A 27,402-nucleotide genomic window follows, 5' to 3' on the forward strand; every position below is an offset into this window, starting at 1 on the left:
AAGCTGTTGTCTTGTCAGAGATAAGGGATCTGTAAAGAAGAGTGGCACTGAGGAGTGGAGGTTGTGCGGTCTGCCTCTTACTCAGGGTAAGTAAAGTGGCAAACAAGACTTATCAGTGTACTTTTTCCCACTCTTTTTATTTTGCTCAGCATCTTTTTCCCTCCTGTTTCACTATTGCCCTTTCCCTCCTGCTTCTGAGCAGCTCCTCATTTCCTTCTTTCCTCACCCCCCTCTCGTGCTCCTTTCATTGCTGCAGCCCACCCTGCTCTGAGCTTTAATGGTACATGCCATTAGAAAGCCCGTCTCTGGAAGGGAGGAGGGGGGAGGGTGGTCTCAGCCTCAGCTAAGAGGCTACTTTAGTCTCCCAACATAAGCACATTCACAGATGTCCCTGAACGGGCAGAGTCTCCTCACCCATCACGACAGAGCAGCCCGCTCCTGTGTGAAGCAACGAGCCGTGGACAGAGAGGAACGCAGAGGGATAAAAAGCGAGGTAGTGAGAACGAGGGCGGGAGGGAGAGCAGGAGAAAGAAGAGGTGAAGAGCCACAGAGCAAAAAGAAATACATCGCTGTCACTCTGACGTCTCCCCCCCCCGTGCTCCCTGTTTTGGTGTGAATGCAAGAAGAGGAGAAGGGGGGAAAGGGGGAGGAAAATAAATCCCGGGAGCTTGAGTCGACTCTTTGCTTTATATTCCCATCTTTTTTTTCCTTTCTTTCTTTTTTTTTTCTATCTCCATCATCCAAGGCATGACGGCGAGTTTCAGCTGGCACTGCAGAATATAAGAAAGGGATGCTTTTTGAATGCCGCTTCTCTTCTGACAAGGGACAAGGAAGAGCGAAAGAGGGACAATAAACAGGATTTCTAGATTGATTGGGAGTCCCTATGCCGTATGCACTGGAATAGCAGGGTTGCTCTGAAGTCTTTCAATGAGGTAAAAAAATAAAAATAAAAATAAGATTATCTTTCTGTTTTCTGTGCGCCCGATTGGCTGTCATGGTCAGATATACATCTGAGAGGCACTTGAAAGCATGCACGTAGAAGCTTGACAGAGATAAACCCATTTCCATGCCGATCAGGTCTGGAACAGCAGTAGGGAGATTGCCATCTTTGTCCCTGGGTCGCCGTGAACAGCGGCACGCTGGAAGTGAGAGGGAGAATCTATTCGTGTTGCATGCCGCAGAGAGGCAGTGTGAGCAGGCTTTCTCTCTCAGGAGAAGAGTCTCGGTCGCCCTGATGAAAGGAATTGCTGATAATCCTCATGATGAGCATTTGAGTGCTGAAAGAGCAGAAGGGCAAGGAGAGATTTTCTCTCAACCAGAAGTGCCGCCACACACGGTCTGACTGGAATTTAGAGTCAGCTGGCAAATGGAAACATAAATTTACTGTGTATATATATATATATATATATATATAGATAGATAGATAGATAGATAGATAGATATAGATAGATATAGATATTAAAAGGTCTAGTGAACAATATACATCCCCCATGAAGAGTATAAAAGAAGAGTTGGTAATGGAACAAGATGCTGTTTTCAAAAAAGCAAAGTCCAAGCACTTTCACTTGTTACCCTGGGGAGCTATACACTCCCTTCTAGACAGAAAATAACAACTTGTCCACACCACTGAACAAAAAAAGAGCATTGGCTTGAGAAAAGGGAAGCTTGAGTTAACTGGGCTGTATGTTCTTTTTTGTGACACCCAGCCAGGAAACTCCCAGCTCTTTGAGAAAAGATGTAACACTTGCTCTCTCGGCCAGCACAGGTGCTCGACAAACATGTGCATGCAGAGAATAACTGTACTGTATGTATGCTGTCATTATATATTGTGGGTTTGGGTGATGATTGTGATTATTAGATGTTTGTGTGTGTACATAATTTGAAAGGTGCAGAAAATAGTGCTCCATCATGGGGAAGAGGGAAAGAGAGTGCAAATTTGGAGTGTGTATTGGTAATATCAATATTGCAGGGTTCAGTGCTTACTTACATGTGTTTGCTGCAGGTTAGCTGGGAGTTCTTAGCCTACTAACAGAAGTGGAAAATCTTGCGCCATGTGGTTACAGGTCTGGAGGTCTGGGCTGTAGTCCTGAGTCCTTAGTCATGTGTCAAGACACATCAAGTTGTCTGTCCCTGGAAGTTCTGACTGGTACATTCACGGCATCCTCGCACCCATCATGAATTCATTCATATTGGGCAAATATGCTTTCTCTCAGGCTCATATTAAAAACAAAAAACAAAAAAGTGACAGATTCGAAGAAATAAACAGTCCAAAATAAGTTGTTACACTTTGCTCCCTGTCTGATTTGGTGGAGTAATTTTTATAGTCTTTTTTTCAGCTAAGTGGTGTATTTATGTGCATTTGCAACATTAAATGAGAAATGAACCCAAAGCTGTGGTCGCTCAAAGGACAGTGTTTCTATTAGCCATGCTTAGACATACAGTTACAACACGGAAATATAGGCAAGTGTATAGCTCTGTTTCTCCACTTAATCTGTGTCACTGTCTGCATACATGACTGCAGCAACACCTGGTGCCTCTCTTTCCATTTTGTACAGTACGGTGGGCTAATGCTCACATGCAGTGAACCTGTGCATATTTGCTCCCAGCTGTTTCTCACACGGGTGTCGGGATGCTCGTGTAGCGCACATCTCCCTGACTGTGTATATATGAAGTCTCAGCTCAGTCTGGCAATGTCAGCAAATAGCATCCGTATCTCATTTATGGAAGCGGACGGCTTGTCATTTCGGTCTGTGTTCAAGGTTGCCCCCTCTTTGGCCACACAATACACAAAGCGCTCAGAGGCCAGAAATAAACACAAACACCGCCACCTTCCACCTGCCACCATAGCTCATGGTTTACAGGACAGAGCAGAACAGAGTCAGATAGGTTTTACAAATCTACTCCTCTGGATTTATTTCCTATTTTTTTATAAAAACCTTTTACCACAATTACATATAAATCAAAATTATTTTTGTTCTGCGACGCTATAAAGCCAAAATTTCAATATTTTCCCTGACTATCCAGTTTCCTTTATAGCAGTAATAGAATGGCCTGAAAGCCTCTTTTTCTCACCGTCTTCCAGAAGGTTGTAAAACCTTCTATGTAGAGTGCTAATTGGTAATGTAAACACTCAAATTTCTTTATTAGTAAACCTTTTCACTGGATAATAAACCTTGAAATGTTCAGAAATAAATGTCAGGAGCTCAGAAACAAAGGTTTTGAAATCCATATCACCAAACTTAGCCGTCTCCACACAATGGCCCTCATTTACTAACAGTGCGTATGCACAAATCTGTGCGTAAATGGTGCGTACAAACATTTCCATGCAGACATTAGCAAATGATTACAGCAGCATATTATCACATTTTTAACAGCACTGCTTTAATGTAAAGCGGCAGCAGATTTTTTTTAAACAGTGAGGACTTCAGAATAAAAGTCACTATAATTAACATATAATACACTATAGCGCCACTATCCACAATCTTAAAGAGGTGCAGGTGTTGAATGTCCATGTGGAATACACATGTTCATCAGCAGCAGCTCAGCAGCATTTCACACCTCATTGCGCGGCGTAATAATATGTATGAAACCTGACAAGACGGAGGGATTAGACTTTGAACAAATGTTTTGAGAGCTATTGAGACGAAACCGCGGAGGTTCAGAAACAGAGAGCACCACGTGGGTGGATGCCAAGCAAGTCTACCTACACTGAGAGCTTGCAGATAAAGGTTTTGGAGCTGGACAACTTTCATTTATGTTTGATGTCTGTTGGGAGTGTGTTGTAGGTTTCTCTTTGAAGGTAACCAAGCTCCTCTGAAGATTCAGTCATGGAGCTGCCCAGCCTTGGGCAACGGAGGGGTAAAGCAGTACGTGACAGTACATTGTCTTTATCACAAAGGACAGTGTATATGGCTTAACAAAGTCTAAAGCAGCCAGTATGTGTCTGTACAGAGTAGTATACTGTTCCCCATAAATCTCAATGATCATGAAAATAAAATAGATGAAAAAAATCAGACTGTTTGCCAGAAGGCTTTGTCACCTCTGCTTGCAAATATCACACACTGTCGTGAGCAAATACAACACCAAAATGTGTGCCTGTATTTCACATTTACATTGAAAAATGAAACTGCCTCAAAGTACTAGTATTACACCAGAAAGCGATGTTTATTACTTATGAATGGTGAAGAAGAAACTGACTTTCTGCCTATTTTTTATGAAAAACACCTGTTAATTCCTTTCATTCATTTTGTGCCCCCCTGCATCAACACCAATTATCCACTTTATTAAAACATTATTTTGCACCAGGAACAGAGAGTATGTTGATTTTTTTTTTTTTTAAACCCATCTTTATCTTCCACCCCTGTCTCTAAGTGTTCATGGTGAGAAAGCTGGGTAAGGATGAATGGAAGACAGATGAGATTTAGACTTGATTCAAGGTTCTTTGTTATATAAATATTTGTTTCTTAGCACTGTATGTAAAAGCTCAGTCTGGGCAACAGTGTCAAAAGCTGAACTTTTAATTGTATGAAAACAAATGATGGCACGGTCTGAATATGGCCCAAGGCAGTAGGTGGGGAGGGCGGGCTAAAAAACATGCCCTTTGTAATGAACAAGCATAGAAGCGAAGTAAAAGCAAAATGACAACTAAAAACAATCTGCTGGGCCTTGCAGCAGTGTTGTTGTACCTCAGCGGATTACACTCCACGGGGCACTTAAAATCTGTCTGGCTGCCCATTAAGACAGCCACTATCCTGGCTCATTAATGTCCTGCAGAGGAATTAGAATAAACGGTGCTCTACAGACTCACGTTGGCAGAGGCTCTCTGCCTTCTCTCCAGCAGCTTTTCTCCCTCCAGGGACAGCAGTTGTTTGCCCGCGGTACACCAGAGTAGCTTGGAGTGACCAGCAACACCAAATAATTAGATGCTCCACTCCTCCAAATGGCTGTAGCTGTTGAATTCATCCTGACTTGTTACAGCTATTTCAGGGACGATGCCAAATATAATCACTGTGTAGGATACCAACACTCACTTCAATGGGAAAATTGGGTTTGAAAAGCAAAGATTATAAGAAGAGGTTGGGATCTTGAAAGTAGCGAGCGATGACGCTCATAATCAAGTGCATTAAAGTCAAAGGAAAAGAGTGCCTGGAGGGGGACTAGATTAAGTTCTTCTTGTTTTTTGTTTTTCTGAGCAAGTTTTAGCATTTTTTAACAAGTGTTTAAATCTCCTGAAAGGTTATTGCTTCATAGCTTCTTACTTCTTACTTTTAAATTGCAGTTATGAACAAAAAAAAGGGGAAAAAATATATTAGATACCATAATTTGTCAGGTGGAAACCATTGCATCCTGTCAAATACATCACTATTCCTCAGGCCAAGGGAGGAGACCCTCAGCTTTGGTTGTTCTTTTTGTTGCTGCTGCCATGTTCTTGCGTTATAAATGCATCCCGCCACTAGATGCCTCGTTCACTAAATCAATGTCAAATGAAAATAAATCTGTTTATTTTTCTTCTTCTTCTTTTTCATTTTAAACCAACAAAAGAAAATCAATGTGTCAGTTCAATAAACTACACAAGTATGTTTCTCTTCTTGCCGTATTGCCGCGGGGAAATGAATTCAAATTTTTCAACGAAAAAAAAAAGAAAGAAAGAAATGTGACATTTTACCAGCTTCAGCTAACGTGTTTATTTCGCATACGCTGAACAAGTTGGTCTGATCATTAATCAAATGAGCAACGGGGATTTGCTGCTTTGGCTTGTAATGCTGTTTACCAGTTTAATCAGTAATGCTGCACGATTCAAATAAGTTTACCCTTTTTCTTAATTATTTTGTTCTTGTATAATCTCATTATGTGTATTTGTGGCTAACCATAGTCCCCGGGGGAAGTTCTGCTGTTTTAGAAAAAAAAAGAAGGGAGAGAAGCTATTAGAGACAGCTGGCAGTGTGGTATCAGTTGTGTTCACATTCATCGGGCATGCTGTAGATTAGGAGCAGAGATGCTACCGGAGGCATATCGTATGTGCAGTCGCATACTCTATGCACAGGCACACAAAGCCACACACAGTCTACAATATCTGCAAGCACAAACAATAAAGCTTTCCCTCCCCCTATTGTCGAATCCTATTCTGCTAAATAGTGACCAAGTATAGGGTGGAAAACACTTTTTTTTTTTTTTTATCCCTTTTCTTCTCTGTCTCAACCCATCTTAATATACTTTCATTGGGTGCATAAGCGAGGAGGGAGAGCCTCTTTGTGTCCTTCATGGCAAAATGAGCTTAACCTATAATCAGCGTGGTGGAGATGGCACAGCTCGAGTATCGCGGGGAGCGTTCGGCCCAGAGGTGGGAGCTTTTGCATGAAGCCAGCTGTGAGGCTATAGTATAGTTCCCTGCCTTAATAGTAGGTGTCTGAGATCAGGGGGGGCTGAGATGATCATTTCACATGATGACAGGGGTTTTCCCTTATCACGAACATGTCCACACAATGATAATGTGACCTGACAGTGCTGGTGATCACTGTGGGCGAGGTCTGTTGGTGCTGGTTAGAATGGAGTATTTCCGAGGGTCTACGCAGGCATCACACAAACACACACACACATAACATGTAGTTTTGAATATTTTATGCGTGTGCCAACTTGGAGATCATTCCTGATGTTTTTTGTGTTTTTTTTAGTAAGGAGTCTGTTCACAGCTATCAACACCAAATATAAATGTCTGACTGAGTCTTCTTTGCCTTTTTTTGTGCGTTTGTTTCTTTGTTGTTGTTGTTTTTTTCTTTATTCGCCTGATAAAAATCCAGCTCCTACTTGTGGTTGCAGCTGTTTATACTTACAAATTAAGCAACAGTGATGGCGAGCACACAGCACAATAACATATTCCCAGGCACAAACGAGCTCTCTCAATTACCCTCTCGAGAAAATTCTAGAGGCTTTGACGTAAATCCCTCAGCTTTAACTGCAATAAGCATCCGTCCACCTCTCCAAGGGGAAAGGATCACTTTTTGAACATGCTGAGAGATTATTGCAGTGAACACATGGACACATTTATGAACCTCAGCCAGCTGCAGCCAACAAATGCAATGCAATGAAAAAAAGTGGTCTACCCATGAAAAAGAGATTGTGCTATTTCTCAGAAGCAGTATGAATAAAGAATGTGCTTCATATAATCAATATTGGTATTTATAGAACGACGTCTATTCAGCATAAAACTTCTAATTGACTACTAATTGACATAATGGATGGGTAATAATATGAGTAAAGCTGACAGCTGAGACATGGCATAGACTAATTTGCTTTCTGCTTAACCCTGATTAACTGCTCACCTCAAAGCGGGCTTACACCAAAAAAGAAAAGGCATCTTTCTAAGCTGATTAGGATGTATTTTGACCTCTTACATGTTACATTGTTAAACACGCCTTGCAGGTAAACTGACATTTTGATGGAGGTTTTTCTCTGATTCTCTGAGTTTTCCACTGATCTTTACTTTGTAATGCAAAAACAGTTTGTTTTCAACAAATCAGCAACTTTGGTTATTCTTGTTTTTGTTGTAGGTGGATTCTATACTCAGTCTGTGTTCCCATCTGTGGCCAGATCTGTGATCTTTGAAGGTGTTCAGCTTCATCCAGAATAACTCCTGATATCTCACCTTTGTTACCAGCTATACAGGAGCCAAGACTAGCATCTTGCACTTTTCCTCTTTCGTGGTGCATTGTGTAAATATTGAGATGCTATGCACTCGACGAAAAATAAATAAATTGCTCTTTGGTAAGCAGGTCCTTGATGTGTTTTGAGAAATCATTGTTAGAATTAACAATGGTGCTAGACGTGAGAATTCATCAGTAGACTGCATCTCATTTGTGCTGAGCTCCATTCATAATGTTATTAAGAAACTGGATGTTTGACAGACAGAGACTGTGTTTCTCTATCATGTTATTGACTCACCTGAGACCAGTCGCAGCAGATGGTTGCCTGTCTCTGAGCCTGGTTCTACTAAAGGTTTCTTCCTGTTAGAAGGGTGTTTTTCCTTCCCACTGTTGCCAGGTACTTGCCCATATTTGGTCGTCTGATTGCTGAGGCTTTCTTACCATCACTGTGGGCTCTTTACCTTACAACATAATGCACCTTCGAGTGACTATTGTTGCTATGTGACTATTTGGTGCTATGTAAATAAAAGTGAATTCAACTGACTTGACATGTTGCCAGTTAAACTAATAAGCTACACCACCTATTTTTACAGACATTTTTTGGTCCCTGTCGCAACCTTTTTGAGACATCAAACTTAAAAATGGCCTTATTGTTTTCTCAACAAAATAAATTCTCTCAGCTTAAACATTTAATATGTTTTATGAGTTTCATTTTAAGTGAAATATAGGCTTTATGAGATTTGCAAATCTCAATCTATTGTCACTTCCATACCAACATTTTTGGAATTGGGCTTGAAAATATAAACACTTAATATTCACTAAGTAAAAAATAAAATAAAATAAATCTTTGAGTCACGCTGTTGTGATTGGCAAATACTTTCCTTAAACTACACCCCTGCAGATTCTGTTCACAGAAGGCGGCCATATTAACACCTGCCAAAGCAGAGCTACAGTTCCTGCCACAGTACATGGAGCTGGTCTCCAGGACCACATTTTGCAATGACACACACACAGACAGACTTACAAGGTGAGAACAATGCCAGCCTCACTACTGCAGTTCATAATAAACTGACTGACCCTTTGAGGGCGTGCATGAGATTCTGTCTCTCTGTCACAGTTCACAGTGTAAGCTGCAGTTGTGGACCTTTGCAAAAACCAGCTTAGTGTGAAATAAGAAGAAATGCCAGGCTACTAGTGCGTCAATTTTCTAAATGATTTTCTAAATGATTTTCTAGATCTGAGACCAATCGGATTTACTAATCTATCCCATGAAAACACTATTTAAAACCATGACATTCTTGTGTTTTTTGTATTTTTTATCTTTTTTTTTTTTCATTTTATCCACCAGTGCTGGATGTGCTGAACTCATTTTCTGCCATGGCGCAATCATCCTCGTCACACAGTATGAAATAGGATTGGCACAGTGAGGCCTGTCTGGTTTTCCTATTCAGAGTTACTCGAGCTAATGTATGCAGCAGTTGTGACTGTTTTGACTTAGTGAGACGGATAAACACTCCTTTACAACCGGGAATTGCTCTAGATTAAATATTAATGAATGTTTCTTCCGTGTGTGAGAAATTTACATATGAAGACCAGCAATATCAAGCAAGATGGACCAAAAGTGATTAAATTCATCGTTTTTGATTTCACTGTTAAATTAGGTTTGTTATGATGGACCTTTAGAGGAACTATTTGAAAATATGCCCACTTTAAGAAGTCGGGGTGACATGAGTGAGAGGAAGAAGGATTTCATGTTCCAAAAAAACACTGCCTTATGCATAACGAGGAGTGAGACATGACAGGCCTCAACTAGCCTGTTGTTATTGTTCTAGTTGACGTGACTGCGTGGCATTTCATGTGCAGTGGGTGCCAATTACATCCCACTGGCAATCAATGCAAAGTGTCCCCGCTGCCGCTGATATACTATTAAAATGTGGGTTTGAACCACTTTAGTAAGTTTACTTTGCGTATGAAATATCGTCTCTGTTGTTGCTTTTGGCATCTGTGGATGAGAGGCCCGCTTTGAGGTGACGTGCTTTTTGCGACTAATTGTTACGATCAAGTTAAAGTCAAAATTTGAAAAGGACGAGCTGACCCGTTGGAGCGTCTTTTCATTTATCACCTTCTCTGCTCTGGGCTTCAATTTTTGAGCTTAATAAGAGCAGGGAGCAGCAAGTCTGACCGGCGTTAATTTGCTAAGCTTCTCAACTATAAGAGTTAATTACCGTGAACAAACTGTGAAATACAGATACAAAATAAAGAGCTTAAACTGTTCATGCTTGTAATCATTTCCATAATCATTTCATAAGTGTTAAGTCTCTCTGCCAAAGAAGACTGGCACATTATGAAACGCGTGGACTTCAACGACAGCAGGCTTTCAAGGTCTATATTTCAGAACATGGAGAACGTCGACAGATGCCGAGTCTAATTTCTCTGTACTTAATGCTAACTAAGTTGTAGTTTTTATTTGCAGTCCTGAGGGCTGCTGCGTGGTGCCCCTTAGGCTACAGCTACGGAGCTTGTCCGTACCATCTGACTGCAGATATGATGGCCATGAATATTATCATTATCACTTAAAACATATCCAGAAATTACTAGAGCAGAAACTGAGCAATGACTTGTGCAGTCATGGTGCACAATTTGCACTTTATTTCAGCATGGGCATTCATGGCACTTCATAGCATGGCCTTGATGTTCATTTTACTGTAAGGTCAGCATTTAAAAGGCACAATCTGTAATATAACTATGGGAACCACTTATAACGCATTTTCATGCTGCTTTTGGATGATCACTAAAAGCAGCTGGGCTTTGAGACATTATAATCACAGACAATGTGAAAAAAGTGGACTGAAAGGGTAGCTGGAATTAATGTCATATATGGATTGTTACAATTTTCAGTAGAAAATGAGGGTCTATTGAAAAATAAACACATCCTAATGCATCTTTGTCACTGACCTGACCTGAGAGTAATGCATTGCAGGGTGGAACACACTGTCATCTACGTCAAGTTTAGCCGTCTCCCTGTAAGGCAGGTGATTTCTGAATGACTTATCCAGTTGTGTTCTTAACAGATCAATAGAGCAGTGCACTGAGGGACCTATTATACTGTTTCCTCTTTAGATTCCAGCGCAGTTTGAGAGGATCTCAATGAGAATGAATCAGCACTGTAGTCCTTTTTGTTCCCGTGAGAGACTCTGAGAAATATCTTATTCATGTCTACCTCATCTTTGCAAAAGTACAGGGGGAATGGAGCAAAAGAATGCTAGACAAGCTTTCTGTAAATTGTTACTGTGTAGATAAAGTGGTAGTTGCATTAAATGCCATCTAGGTATCTCTGACAGCGTAATAATTGTTTGTGCTGCCTGATGACGCACCCGTGTGAACGTGCGGTGTGTCCAAAATGCTGCGCGCTGATCAAAGTGGCTGTGTGAACATTTTCAAACGTGGAACTTGATGCCCGGCCTCAGGCGGAGCCCAGCTGGAACCCGCCTCAGCTATGTGGTGTCCAGTAATCTCGCATCTGTTCTCCTGATACGATTTATGTACACAAATCTATATGGGAATGTCTGTTTCTACTATTCATATATGTTAAATTAGCAGTAAACTGTGGTATAATGTGCTCTCATTAAGCATAGCAAATTTAATTTTAGCTCAGTGTCTTTGTTATTGAATGAAAACAACACTAGGCAACATGAAAGCTCATCATTGCAGCAACACAAATGCACCCGCAGCGAGCACCTTATCAGTTAAAGTGAGTCTGTGTGTATGCATGTCCTTTGTTTTTTACTTCCATAGACACAAATTCTGTAATTTGAATGAATGCCAATAGGCTGTGCGTGGCTACAAGCTGCTCAGTTTAGCATTATTGGTAGGCGCAACTGAACAGAACAATGTTCACACTGATGGAAGGAGTCGAGTTATAATATGCAGTGGGTTGGAGGCCCGAAACGAATGCCCTTGTGTGATTGATTACGCGCTACAAGCTAATGAGATAAACAGAGCCTGAATCGATTCAGCCGAGGTGGAATCATGCCAGAGGGGCATATGCAGCCATGTGCAATGACTCTATTGACACGCTCATATTCAAAGGATCGGTGAAAGAAACCAAGCTCCGGTTTCAGCTGAGAAGAGAGCTGTGTCCTCTTCCACTGCACGGAGCTGCTTTATACCCAGCACTGCAATAAGGGTTATTGTGGTCAATTCAAACACTCACGATGAGATCTGACAAGCTAGATACTTACTGCTAAACAACCACTGTTAAGGAAACCTTTTTTCAAAAACAGACAAGAAAATGGCATTGTAACAGGCCACCTAGAATTAGCAGATGGCAGAGAATCTTCTACTTTAGATGGTGACAAAGCCTAACAGCAGTTTACAAGTGTGAACAACCATCAGCATGGGAACTATTTTCTGTAGCTGCTGCAGTTTTGGCTCATTGGCCAGTGATAGATATTCCAACTACTGAGGTTGACCAATTAAAGCTTTATGTTTCAACAAGACAACTAGGGGAGGATAAAAACGGCTGTGAGTGCCTTTCCAGGAGCTAAATGCTGAGCGTGTTTAAGGCGGTGAATTAGAAACATTGAGTCCAGAGACAAACTATTTCATATAATTGTGGTCACGCGTGAGATACTTTGTAAGGTTCAAAAGAAGCTAAATACTTGTTTGTCCCACTCCCTGGGGCTTGACCTTACACACCAATATTCCAACATGAGTTGTATTTTTCCATGTTGCATCTTAATTTCTATCAGCACGGACAGCGTTTGAAACACAGATCGAGCATGGTGGATTTTAAGCCTTTTCACGCTCTCCGATAAGCACGACTGCAGGGAAATACGACCAAACTCCTAGAAGGGCATTCACAGGGGGCGTGTTCACTTGACTGCTTTACGATTGTGTCACTCAAAGTCTTGTCTGCACACTAGAGGACACGAGGGGGAGATTCATCAGTCACCGAAAATAGGGAGTGGAAGATAAAGTACAGTAGAGTATGGCATTATTAACTTTTTTTTGCAGAGGACAAAGGGGACGGGTGTGCCAGTGTCTACGTGCCTCCAAAGGCTTAGAGGGAAAACACAAAATTTCATCAGTGTCCAAGTGCATAAAAATTAATTTGTTGTAGTGTCTGATGATAAGCCTTTAGGCAGGAAGGCAGCAGAGTGGCAGGGTTGTTACAATTCCTACACAGATGAACAGTTCAAAGAGAGAGGCTTTTTCATTTGCGTCCAGACTTTCCCCATGAGACTGACATTTCCTTTTGCCGCAAAAGATCATCTGTGTGTTTGTGTTTGGAGGTGCATTATCGTTAAAGGCTTAACATATATGTTTATGTGGCCTGTACAGTACACTTTAGAAAGGCAGGATCTCCTACATTAAACGAGGCTTAATCATTAAAAGTTAAATATGTGAAAATGTTAAGTAGCTTAAGCATCATCACAAATGATTCTTGTTTTTTTTTTTTTTTTTTTGCTCAGTCCTACATTTAAAACAGTGAACTCATATATAGCAACTGTAAAGTATAATACTGTTTAAACTGTAATCCTGTAGCAAGCTCTTCATTCAATTTCAAAGAAGTGTTTTTATGTTAAGTCTAGAAGGCACAGCTTAAATCTACGAGTTATGTAAGAAGCCCAAGCTTCAGCTAAAGGAATCACGTGCTCTTTGTACTTTAGAAAAATGATGTAGTACACATCTCCTTCAAAAGACGCTAAACTGGCTGATTCCACGGTTCAGTGGTTGTACGGTGCAGCAGCAACAGTGATGCTAATCACCACATGACTCATGGTGATTGGCAATGTTCGAGTGAGGCCTCGATGATGCTAAATTTGAGTATAGCAAAAATAAACAGGTTTCTGCACTACATTCAAAACTGGGAAATCAATATGGTTTCAGCCACGCCACACTGCAAATGAAAAGCATGCATGCCATGATAATGGATATGGATTCCTGCTTGTGTGGCTCATATTTCAGCACCATGCTGTGCTAAAAATCTTCATATTTAGCACTAAAGGAGATGGTTGATGGTTGTGCACAGGAGAGGAAGTGAATTTTTTTCTGGTGTGACCTCTTTTAGAATTACTGCCAAAAGAGCAGAGGAATAGTCACTTTGTGTGGCTGCAATATTCTTTTTGAGTAGACCTTTCCTTTAACCTATAACTGCTTAGCATATAGTACTGTAGGTGGGTTTAAAAGGCCACTGCCAGATCTGCCTGCTGCTGCTCTTATAATTAGTAGCGGTCAGAGGCCAGCACAGCAAACACAGAGTGGAGATGAACTTTTAGACGGCGGGTAAAATGCAGCAAGGTAGGCAAACATTACTGTATGCAGAAGAGACAGTGAGGAATCAAGGCAGAAAGAGCTACATTAGAATACATATCCTGCTGAGAGAAGTTCCATCACAGTCTTGGGATGTCTCACATTGTTTGTAACTACTAAGACACCTTGTCTGCATCAGGCGTCCTGGTGTGTCTTTCTGTTTGTGAGCCTTTGATGACGGTGTGTTTGTGTGTCTCTCAGGGTCACAGCGTTGTATTCCGGATATATTTGCTTCGTGAACAAGTTGTGGGTTTTTCTGTGGCTCTCAAGGATGATGTTACCAAGGTGATTCTGTGGTTGTCACAGGAAATATTGTCCAGCCAAGATGAATCTGGTCATAAAGAAGATACAATTTTTATTTTTTTATATATTTCACTGGGAATCATCGGATCATCTAGGATCATGTTTTCATGGCTTTATAAACTCTTATGATTTCGATCAAAGCATATAGGCTCCTTGATGTTAATGGGACGTGGGTGACTATAAACATAAGCCATCCCCACTTATATTTAACTGGCTTTAATCTAGATATGTTTTCACATTCAGATTTTAATTTAAACATTTGGTTGAATACTTTCTTTATATTGTCTGCATATTCTCAGAAATTATCACTGAAAAGCAGTGTCTGTGTTGATGGACATTAAAAGGGTTACATGGCAAGCCTAGTTAGCCTGTGATGTTAGCTTGCATAAGCAGACTACACAGCTCTGACTAGAGCCCGGCTGATAAAGGATTTTGGAGACAAAAATCCAATATTCCGATATTTCTCTGACACCATTAGCCATTTATTTTATTTGCTCTACTCCACAGCTCGGATTAGCTGATTGTTGTTTGCCGCACTCCAAACACATGTTGCAGAGTGCCCTCTGATGGACAAACTATGCAACATCAACACTCCTAACATGTCTGAAGGGTGTTTCTCCCATTTCTTCTGCACTTTTTTATTTTAATTCATGGGCCTTTGCAGATGATAGATTGAGAAATAACTAATATTAGCAGACAATCTCGGGCTGCTGACAATTGTGTTGGGCCCCAGCTATGACATGAGTCAGACAGAGTTGATGATAACAGCCAAAATCACGCTATAATCAGTCAAGCAATAAAATTAACTCCATCCAGACGCCTTTGTCACAATCCATTTTCTCTAAGATGTCCAAAAGCTGTAATATCATCCCTTGAATATTCTGCTTAATAGTTGCTGTAAAATTATAGCTTAGAAGCAGATATTCATATTCATTCACAGTCATTCTGATATGTATGAATTGTGGCTGAATATGCTGGTTTAACCTGGTCATCTCTTACTCTTACCCATTTATAATAATAATAATAATAATAATAATAATAATAATAATGCAAACATTGTCCTATACACTGTGCTGATAGGAATCAAACACATTCAGACACTGAGCTATAGTCAAACCTATGTTTAACAAAGACAAATCCACTATTTTACACATTTCATCCTTGTTTCTTTTTGGACCAAAAATTACAGCGGTGAAGTTCCACTTTCAAAATCTCATCAGCGCTCACTTCAGTGTAATTACATTTTTTCTCCATTTGTTAAGCTCTGTCAAACAAGAACAACATGCAAGAATGCTTTATCCCACTTTAGTTCATTGATTTCCGTTTTGAGTTAAACATCAGTGTGCTTTGTTTTGTGTTAGTTTAAAGAAAATCTATGCAGATGCAAAGTTGTAGTTTTCCTGCAGAGAATCTTATTAAAACAGGTGATCAGTGCTACTAAAGAATAAAAAAAACACTTGAATAATAAAACTGCAAGCATTATGTCAAAAGCAGATAGCTTAACAGATTAAATAAACAGGCAATGGCTTCATGGGGATCGAAATAGACAGGCTTTGAGTGTGGTCTAAGGCGGTGATTACTTCAGCATCCAGATCGATTAAAATTGTCCAGATCACCAATGTCATTTCCTGAACCAAGCAAAGGGGATGACAATTTGTTTTTTGGACCACACACGAGCAGATTTTTGTTAGTTTGTTTCGTTACTTGTTTGTGCCTGGCTTTCATCCTGAGCTTGTGTAATGAGTGATTAGGGAGGCCAAAAGGGCTAAATGTAAGAGGGTTTAACCCAGTGAAAAAAAGAAGAAAGGGTATCCTGCAAAGCCGCGTTAAGCTTCAGTTATCTGATAAACGCAGTGTGCCCAAAGTAGCTTCAAAAACCAGCTCCTCACTCGATTAAGAACAATGTAGTACTGTCCTGGCTCCATAAGGAAGGAACAAAAATAACAAACCAATCTTAGGAATACCTTGTGATTGCTGAAGTTTTATCGATTGGGTGTTAACCACTCAATCGATAAAACTCGCTCACACTTTCCTCCATTGTTGGCGGGTAGAAATAATTAGGAGTGTTAGGATCCAAACAAAATACATTTTTTCAGTACCATTGTAGCCTTGGTAAACAGCTGCAAAGTGTCTAATAAATGCCACACGCATAGAGTGTGTTCACTTCTTAAAATATCAGGGGTTGTTCATGTCCACACAGAGTTGTGTATTTTTTCGGAGTTTTGATTTTCAAGTCGAAATTCAACACACAACTGACTTGGTTTAAATAATTTCCATCCTGACATTATTCCCTCTCTCGTTTAAACATAATTGCACCATCATGAATCACTTATACCTACAAAGAGCGATCAAAATATAACTAATAATAAAACTGAAGTAGCTGGGAAATGTACACCTACATCTCAATCAAGGCAATAAAATTTAATAAGCCTTTGAAACTGCAAACAGTGGTTGAATCCAAACATATTGTACAAACATGGCAAGAGATTTCGTTAATCAAAATCCCCTGATGTCAAAAGGAAGAGGGGGTGAAGAAAAAAAAATAAAAAGACAAAGACTGAAAATTTTCCTCTGGCTCAGATTAGCACACACAGCACGTAGGCCTACAGAGATACCAACACTGAGTTTTCTCACAACTGAATACTGACAGGAAATGTTAACTCAAACCTGTTTGCCCCAGGAAACATCTCAAGGTTAAGAGAAGCCATGCATGAGGTCTGTATTCTCTGAAAGAAGACCTGCGCCCTTAGACCACCTGAGCCATTTCTTTTTCTCTCCGAGGTACCAAAATGCATCTCCATCCAGCTTTCCAATGTAACCAGTAGCCTCAATTTGTCTGCTTGGACCTCTGTTTTGCCTAAAGGCACTGAAGTTGATTAAAGAGACGTGTCAGATATGAAGCACCTCTCGCAGACCGTTACCAGTTGGGGGCCAGAGTGCTCACGCGGGTGTTTTTTCACATGGAATCACCTTGACACAGCACCTCTGATATCACTGGGCCTTAACTCAATCTCACCATAGTATGGTGTTAGATGAAGCAGGCAATAAGCTGTGAGGATGAACGGACAAAAAGCAATACGCCCAAGCTCTATTACTGTTAATTGAACTGGAAAGGAAGAGGGATATGTTAGAAAGACAGGCAACAGGGAGAGAAAGAGATAGTACATGGGGGTAATATACAGAGAGAACCTCCAGTAATAGCAATCTTATCTCTAGGTGAACTTAAGGTATGCAAGAGGTTAATTCAGTGTCGCATCGGAGAGACGGGTCCATTACACCGTCTCATCTGAGATATAGAGGCATGATGGTATCGCTACCTATCTGGGAATAAAAGCCAATTTGTGTAGGGATTTAGAGCTAATTGTAGATGCATGAAATCCAAAATGACTTCTCGTGTGTTACCAGCTGAAAACAAATGTGCTTCAGAAGTTTCGGACTTACAAGCTGATGAAAATTAATCACTTTTTTCTCTTTGCTGTTTTATTAGCAAAGATTTATTAGCAGAGATTGTCATGCTTGCTGTCTATAGATTATGCATTAATCCAAATCCCATTTACAGTACAGGCATTAATTTCCCAAAGGTGTCAGACACAAGTAACATTTTGCTCAGCAGCTCTGAAAGAGGAAGAGGAGACGGGACCGTCATTTGCTCTTCTCTGTTCCTGTGAGTGCAGACGTCTGATGGGTCAGGAATTCTGCAACAGCTGGGGCCACAAACACACAGGATATATTCTGCTCAGTCAAAGCTACCTGCGGCATGCGAGACTAAAGGACATCTACAGGTTCTGTATTTGCGTTATCTCAGAGCTCGTATTGCCTTCGTTGGTATTTTGAGCGACATTTCCTTGAGGTCATTCATTCCACTCAACATCTGATGTGTTTAGAGCTGCTCAAGGCTGAGCGAAGAAACAAATAATTTCACATTCAAGTGGCATGTTCTGATAAGCACCTGACAGAATTTCAAAAAACCCCAAACTAAACTGTCCACCATGATTGTTTTGCTGTTTTGTGATTTACAAATCACATTGCATTATTCCTAAGCTGCGGGCTTCTTCTGGACTCCGCTATCCAACAACTGGAGACTGTCTCACTACGATGTCCAAGAGATGAGTCATCAGTGACATCAGCAAATGTATTACATTTAGGAATGAAAACGGGGTACTGTGTATGAAAATTGCTACAACTGCTGTAAACAGTACTTCTGTTACATCCTGTGAATTAAAGCTAACAGTGTGCACTTCAGCCACATCCTGATTGTTTGACAAAAATCCACTGTGGTTGGGTGGAGAGGCAAAAATTACAAAATGCATTGTAGCACTGCACAGTCTGATCAGACTGGGAGTCAAATCCTTTGCTACATGAGTCTTCCAGACAAAAGTTGTCTGTCTTTAATGTTCCGCATCCAAAGAAGCTGGTGAATAGCAGCTTAAGGACAAATGCCCTCGCTCATTCATCAAAACCAGACAACCACTTCGTGCCCGGTGGCCCCAGTGACAGATGAAGACCAAAACATCTTCTGGGGGGCAAGAGCTTTGGCTATTTTTTATATTTTTTTTAAATCCATATGTGCTTCCCCTGGCTGCTCCCTACGCTACGGGATTATAGAAAGCCTCTCTACATTTTGTCTTGAGCAATGAACTGCATGACAAATTGCTCTTTGCACTTTAAGCCGAGTTCAGTAGGGTCCCAAATTGGCATTTAAAAGTGTGCAGCGAGAATGAGACAGATGTGGCTGAAGCGGGCTGTGAAGACGCGTGGAGACGTAAATCACATTTTGTATTTGGAGGCGCGGGGAGGCAGCCATCAGGGAGAAGTGATTATATTTGAAGGCCGGTATCAACTGGAGTCTTCGCTGCATATTGTTAGAAGTCGGCTGAAATGGGAGGAGAGTGCGCTGGTCGGAAAGGAGAAAAGAAATTAACTCACATAGAAATATGGGATTCCACGTTTCTTTCAAAGCTCTGAAAAAGCCTTTGAAGAATGACTGCCTTTCTAAACAACCTAATTCACCTAGGCGCAGATAGATCTGAATTTTTACACTATCACTCAAAAGCATATATATTTATGCCCACAGAAAACAGCAAACTATATTGATTTGAGAGCTGAACCTAAAACGGTCTATTCTTACAGCTTCACAGAGCACATAAAGACACTCTGGCAAAAAGGAGAGTTTACAGCTTTCTTTAATGCTGCATAAATGTGGGACTGTCCAGAAATTAGATAGCAGCAGCAGTCGAGGTGATACACTCTTTGTAACAACAGCACTCCCTAAGTGCTCCACTCTGCAGAGGGCTGTCTAGCACATCGACATGGGTGGTGAGACCATAAAGACTGACTTCTATAATGTAAAGTTTAGACAGCTGCTGTCATTATTCGGTGTGACTAACCAGTCTTTGCACAACAAACACAACAATAACAAGTTTGCAAATAGCAAAAATCTCCAACATGGTTAGCTTTAAATTAACATTAGCATCAGTAATTAGCTTTACATTTTAAATATCAATACAACTTGTATTGATGTTGGGGAAAAACCTTAAACATAATTCTACCTGAAGTTCAGAAGACGGTAATAGGCGGAGCTAAAAAAACAAAACAAAAAAAAAGACTTCAGATCTTATAGAAGTCTATAAAAAATGTATTTCTGCCCTGACCCTTTTTTAAACAAGACCAATGGATGATGTCACAGTAGGTATGTCCATCATCTGTCTACACTGTCTTACCAAGCACATTTATAAATAAAGTAGCTTGATTACCTGAGCCTATGAAGACATAGAATCAAGAGCTGACAGAGTTGAAATAGTAAAACCTAATAACAGGTCAATTTAAATTTTACATAATTTATCAACACTGTTAGTTAGCTAATTAGCTAACCAACCTGCACTTATGATACCCATTTGTAGGGAGACTTTGTCACTTGTTAGTCTGTTCTATAGGATCATGTTGCAGCCATGCAGTAGCATAGCTACACAAGCCAGGCTTGTGAAACAGTTACTTTAATACTAGTATTTTGCAGTTCTTTTCCCAGTTACCTGAAGGCTTACAGCGGGTGAATTGCTGAGACTCAGTCACACAATGAGTTAAGAGTCAAAAAAAAGAGAGGCTAAAACGCTTCAGAGCGGCTGGCTTATAGTCTAATTCCCAGTTACTCTGGCACTATGGGTGACCCATTCACATTACTTGGTCATTTTATTCAGTGTCAGTATTAAAGCTTCTGATTGATGCGGGTTTAAATTCAAATATGAGGGCTAAAACTGGCTACTTTCTCTGGTTTCTCAAAGCCTGTGCTGATCAGCGTCCATTTAAATGTCAAGACAGCGGAGATGTGCATGAGCTATCTCTCCCGCTCACTCCTTCACACACACAAGGACCAAGGCAATCATGGGCTTACACACACATGCACACACTTTGTATTAGCTTAATTATGAACTGACTTTGACTCTGACTTTCATTTTGCAGCTTAAACCGCCCATGCCCCCAAATGCAAAGGAATCCATAAAACCCTTAAACTTCCCCGGATAATTCTTATCATCAGTGGCTCTGTGAAGTGTCTCGGTGTACTTTAGAGGATTTTTTTTCGGCCTCTGCATTTGTTTTATGAAGGCTGAGTTGCAAACTGTGTTTGGTTTGATGTTTGCATATGTTATTGATTTTTTTTCTGAGTGCTCAGGGTGGTAAATAATCACAGTGGATATATTGCTGCGCATGCAAGTTTAGCTTTGTTTACAGAGACAGAGCTGTTTAATTGCACTTTGTGCTTAGTGCTCAAAGCAGCTTGATATGGAAATTTATTGGATTTTCGAAATTTGTTCAGTATAATTGAATTTATTGCTTGGCTGTCTCTTGTTTAAAAGAGATTCTCAAGAAACTGCATTGCACTATGCAACGTATATATCTGCCTATTAGGTAAAACTTCTTAACTTTTAACTGATGTTAAAGCAGCAGTGATTATGACTCAGCCTGGAATCAGCCTAACGCTTTATAACATACAGCATTCATATTTTAAAGGGCTGTTTTGGAAACAAAACTATTCTACGACCACTTTTCACTTTGATTGAACTTAACTGAAAAATATAGCTAAAGAAATCTTTCTGATCCCACTGTTTCCTTTCTCTCAAAGAAAATTGTCATCTTGGTTTATTCGCCTTAACTTCCTGCAGACCTTCTCATTTTGACTGCTGTCGTCTTTGCAGTACCTCCTCGATGCTTTTGTTTTGTCTCTACATTTCACTCGCACTCGGTCTGAAGACATTTTACAGACACGGGTTTAAAAATCAAAACTAACAATGTCTCCCTTACGGCTGCAGCAAGCAAATTGTGAAGCAGAAGGATGCTTCGGAAAAACAAATACATCGTATTAGGAGATGGGCTTTCCTTACCTGCTCATATGGGTTTCTATTATGTGGAGCAGGCACAAAATTGTCAAAAAAAATACACCAGTTTTCCCCTCTGAGGTCAGATAATAGATTAAGCTTGAGACCTCCACGCCCCCAACTTCAATGTCAGTCACTCCCACTGAGCCCAGCTTTTCGGTAGTAAGGAATTCTAAGTCTCTTACACACATTGCTGCAGTTCATCCTACCAATCATTTCATGAAGCCACTTTTTTTTCTTCCTCTTCTTCTTTTTTGCCTTAAGCAAGCGTTACACATGGTTGAGCATCTACAGGGAGCCGCGGTGAACCTGCCATCTCAGTATGACAGGTTGGTTTCCAAATAGAGATAATTCCCACAACCACTGAAGACATAACTGCATATATTTGCATGAATAAAGCAAACCTATAGATCTGTATGTACTATATGTGCACATATTGTGTGTAATATGCAGCAATCCTCTCACACACTGAAGGTAAGGCGCTTAGCAGAAAGGTAATTGGATTCTGTGAGATTATCAGAACGGGCATCTCTCCCACCATTAATCCGCACAGTGAAATATGCAGATGAGAGTTTTTTATCTTTGCTAACATCTACAGTTTGTAAACAGATTCTTTACCTCTGAATTACATCAAACAAGCTCTTAAGAAAAGTCAGTCAGCAATTACACCACAATTCCTCCAGTGTCTGCAGCGTGATCTGCCGTGTCAGCATATCCAACTCTTTGTTAGGACACTTGCAATTAGAAGAAGAACTTCTTAATGGTGAGAAATCCCATATTGCAAGCGAGATGGTCTCAGTGTCTTCGCGTCAACCAAGCTGACAGCGTGACAGCAATTAAGTGAAAAGAACAGAGAAACTAATACAGAGCCATTCTCCCATGTAGGGTCCTCAGGAACCTGGCAGAGGGAAGGTGTTTTCAGGACCAAATGATGGGCTGTTTGATAGGTTTGATCTGTCTGAGCTTGTCTCTAATAGCACACAGTCCAGCGCATGATGAGAGTGAATCAAATTAATTCACAGGAATCTGCAATTACAATAGGTTGTGGGTTTTTTTATTACTTGTTCAAAGATTATAGAGAGTTGGTTTGTTTTGAAATAACACAATGCGACTGACTGATGTTTGCCACAGATGTCTTTGAAAGACTTTCCATAAACAGAGCCTGAGGGGAGCATAAAATGTGCTGGACTCTGCATTTTAAAAAGTTTTGGGGGTGAAACAGGCACAGGAGCCTCTCGCAGTCCTGTCGAATCAGCTCTCGGATAAATGAACTACCGTGACTCCCAATCTATCACTATAGATTCAGCCACATCCTTTCTGCAGAGCATGATGTTTGCTCTGCTCCCCGGTCAATGGATTGAAAATGCATCCTTCGCCAAGTGGCCACATCGCCGTATCAAATCGAGATGAAATGTCACTGTAGCTCAGAGCAGTGTCAACTCACGACACCCTCTGCAGTCACCAGCGAAGTCTTCGCGTTGTTGTGACTGAACGGGAAGCATTGTGTTATAGGAATGCAGAGGTCAAAATTCCCTGATCAAATGTGAAGTGCTGCCTGAGAGAGAGGAGTGTAGCAGACAGCGCTCTGTCAGTCCTGCTGACGGCAGACGGGGTGGATGCCTCGTCATTCCTGTGTTCTGATCTGACCTGTCAGTAGAGATTCGTGCAGTGAAAATCTTCTCTAGCCAGAAGTGCCTCCTCCCCCTTCTGACTCAAAGCTTGACCCGAATTAATAAGATGGATGGTTATAAATTGTTCTAAAATGCTTGAACCTGCCCATTAATGAGTTTGTGATGCTGCTCAGCTCCCACTGTTTGTCAGATGATGCAGTGAAGGAACTTTTAACCACGTTTTTATTATGGGGGGCAGTCTCTCTGGTTAATATTATGTAGCAGTACCGATCCAGCCAGAGTGTTCGTGTTCTCCTTAATGCATGCCCTCTTACTTAAGCTTCCAGTTCAATGTGTACCGAAGCTCTTCAATTTCCCCAAGCCCTTGCAATTATGCAGACAAAAGAGTATGAGCCATGTGATTGTGTTCTACTGCAGAAGGTATATTACCTTTTTAAGGTGTCAACGAGAGTTCCTGAGGGAGAATATAATTGCAGCTTGGGCAGGATTCAATAGTTAGAGCATGTAAGAGGGATTTTCCTGGTGTTTGCCTGACTGCACCAGTGGCCACATTTGACTTCAGACTGTGAGTGCAGTTGTGGAGTGAAATATGTAGGTAACCTGATACATCATCAGAGGTCAGCGCTGCTGCAGAAGAATTCACAGGCCGAAGCAGAATCACTCTGCCCTGCCTTTTCATCTGGGACCATTATTGGGAAGAAATTTTGACATGCAAATTAAAATGTGAGTGTGCTTTTGTTACACTCTGATTCTGAAATCCAGCAACGATGGAAACAAACAAAACTGCATGAAGGCATTCAGTAGCATCTTCACTGTCATTCTCACCAGTTAGAATAACAGATGTCACCTCCAGCAGATTACGTCAGCTCTTGCTATTTTACCTCTACTGTGTGGTAAGCCAACAATTAAATGATGAAAACTCTTGTCTGAGGGAATAAGCACTTTTCTGAGCCAGTTTTTTCTGTAGCTCCTTCTCGTGTCAGGGAAAAACAGATTGCATTGTGTAATTTTATGATGATTCATTCTTTGGATCAAGTTGGTTAGCATGCAAATGTTTTCTCAAAAGTCAGATCACAGATATACAGATTAAAGCTGAACCAATCAGTCATTCATTTATGGGCTTCCATTTTCTACAGGGGATTTTGGCTTGTTTTTGTCATCTCTTATTTTTCTCGAGCCAAATAAAAGCGCTACAAGTCACCAACACCACATGCACAGGTGAGAAGTCCAGTTCAGTGGCTCATATTAGCTGAGGTTAAGCCTAGCAAACTGCTAGTAGCTACAGCTTCCTGTGCTGCCAGCCAGCTGTCCATGTTTTAGGCCCATTCCACCCGCCGTCATCGCCCTCGCAAATTGCGTTGAACACAGAAAGTGACGTCACATCCACCGCCGCAAGCCACGCGTTCACTATGCGGTTTCTGTCGTGCACCTCTCAATCAGTCAAGTGACACAGCTGAAAGCAACAGTGTATGAGCTTGCTGGGTTTCACTGCCATGATATTATATAGAGGGAGATGATGCAACAGTTTGAAAAGATGAAACTTTCTTGAAAAAACAACTGCAATTTCTTTACTTCCCATTTTGATTTCTTCTGCTTCTCTTATGGATGTTTTGCCTGAGTACTGACACCTGTTATTCAAGACAATACTGCAGTGAGTACTGGTATAAATGGTGGCAACATCACTGTTCAGCAAAATAATTGTCCCATAAGTGCACATGTCCATCATGTATAACTCTAAGCCCTGATTATTAAGCTAAAGATCATCCCTGTATATTTGTCATATAGTAAACCTGTTCATTTCTGCTCAACAGTCTAGCATATTAACATGTAACTTTATTGGAATTGACCCACTTTCAGAGCCAAACTAAAGCAGCTTTAAAATTGCAGGTTTATTTGCACTTTTTTAGCCCCCGCAAGTTGCTGCCCACATATTAACTCAACATAAAATATGTATGACATGTACATAACATACCTGTTATGTATCAAAAGATTTACTAAGGATATTTGGTTTCATTTTCAGTTTGTAAGATAAGTGTGCATAGGGTATTTGATTGGTTTTTATGACAAGCATCACTGTGATGCAACATCTTAACATTTGGCTCAAACCACTGAGATACCACCAAAGCTGTTAGCATGTTCCAGAGCTTTTGTGGATATGGGGCAAGTTATCTGAATATTAAATATACAAGCACAGTAACTTACTCTGAAGTGCGAGCATACATGCTACAATCAAGACTGTCTCCTTTTGCAGCGTATCATTAACTTAAAAACTGTAACAATGCTCTCTGAAGCGCTGAAGAGAGCAGAGGTGTTTTTTCCTTCACAGTAGTCACATGGAGTATGATACTGTGAAGGAACAAACTAAAGGAAAGAGAGTGATGAATATTTCAGACGTCAGGCTTTTTGGCTTTCTGAAGTGACTGCTACAGCTATGATAAGAGAGCTCATAAACATTCAGCACGGGAGAGTGACTAAACTTAAAGCCATGGAGCATGTCATCGCCTTCAAAGTTTTCCAATGACCATTTACAATCTCACCTTTTTGTCAGTGCAATGCACGCAAGCAAATGATAGGCAAGGCTGCGGGGACACGCAATACAGTTACACAAGAGGGAAACTGAATCACTCCTTGACTGTTTCTTGAACCCTCACAGAAGTTGGAAATGACCCAGAAGGTTGAGTGACAAATGTGCAGATGAAAGCCATCTAGAGAAAGATAGAGCCGGCTTCACTTTTGGGAGTGAATGTGCTATTTACTGTAACGATACTGCACATGTGAGCACATGGCATATAATTCCCTCCAAGGGTAAAAGTCTAAAGGGATGAAGTACACAGCAGATTTGAGACTGGGGTCAAACAAAACATATTTATTTATTTACTGTCACTGAAATAGCTCTCATCAGTATTTGAAACATTATATTAAGGTCAGTGCTGCTTTTGAACAGAGGCTTTTATCTATTTATACCACAGAGGCCAAGTGAGATTGTGGCTGTTACACCTGGCAGCACCTTAAGCCTGCTGGTTATTCCTGCACAGCTTCACGGCTCTGCCTCTGGCTGGACACTCTTCACAGGGATCAGTGTATTCCAGAAATGGTGTATGTGATAGTGTTGTGTGTGTTTGTGTGTGTGTGTGTGCGTGCGTGTGTGTGTGTGTGGCAGAGGGGAAGCAAGGTGTAATATTACCAGGGGATTGCCTATAAATCCTTAACCTTCTACTGCCCTCTGACTCTGAAGTCCTCTGTGGGTGGTGGTGGGTTTGGGGTCAGTGGGAACATAGTGTCAAGAGAACATTTAGGCAAGAAATTAAAAAAAAACTTTGGTGATTTTGTTTTCTTCCTGTTTAATAAATGTATGAGCTGATTCCAGAATATGAAGAGTCTGATTTAAGAAACGATTTTACATTTTCTAAAGGCAGGTTAAGTGTTTTGGGACCTCACTACCGAATTTATCTCATATCCTGGCAAAGGCCCTGACAAAGTTGTCATTGACTTCAGCACTGAAAGTTCAGTGTTGCCTGCTTTTGTTGCAGCCATATATCTGGGCAGATTTAACACCTCTGGCTCTAAGCCAGGAAATGGAGGAGTTATGAATGGATGCAGTTATAACACTAGTGGTCAGACGGCTGCAGTGAGGCCTGATACTTTCCAAGAAACAGCTGCTACAGGAATTATATGTCATTTCTTGGGTGTATACTTTATTACTATTTACAAAACTAGATAGACTGTATATAAAAGATGGACAAAAATTGATATGAAGCCTAAATGTCAGCAGTTTTCCCACCACAAACTGGCCAGATGTGGACAAAAGGACAGAGTTTTCACTAAAGTTGGAAAGCTTTGTTATACGGTACAGTTGCTCTATCTGTGTTCTGAGCTGACACTGGAACCTGATCCCTAGACATATAAAATACTTGAATTTTGAACATCAAAACCAGAGCACAGATGTCTTGGATGTGCCAGTGCAGTTAGCCAAACAGGAAGCAATGCTAATATGTCAGATAATTCATAAAAAAGGCTCAAACATGGCAAACATGATTGAGAGGTGCAAATCAGCTACTTGATTTAGCAAATACAAGTCACAGGAATTACCTGTGTCCGCACCAAGCTGCCAGTCTCAAAGCAGCCATAACAAGACCCTACATT

The 27,402-nt window shown here is 40.7% G+C and overlaps 1 protein-coding gene across 4 annotated transcripts in view; it reads left to right on the forward strand.

Annotated features, from left to right (window-relative positions):
• Positions 1–383: 383 nt before the first annotated feature.
• b3gat1a (beta-1,3-glucuronyltransferase 1 (glucuronosyltransferase P) a) overlaps positions 384–27,402 on the forward strand; it is an 86,797-nt gene continuing 59,778 nt past the window's right edge. For all 4 annotated transcript variants that reach the window (XM_082502205.1, XM_082502207.1, XM_082502208.1 and 1 more), the window contains exon 1: positions 384–932. The gene's annotated coding sequence lies outside the window, so the exon portion shown is untranslated. The remainder of the gene's footprint in view (positions 933–27,402) is intronic.

The sequence above is a fragment of the Aulonocara stuartgranti genome, assembly GCF_965226115.1.
Source record: "Aulonocara stuartgranti genome assembly, chromosome: 14".
NCBI lineage: Eukaryota > Metazoa > Chordata > Actinopteri > Cichliformes > Cichlidae > Aulonocara > Aulonocara stuartgranti.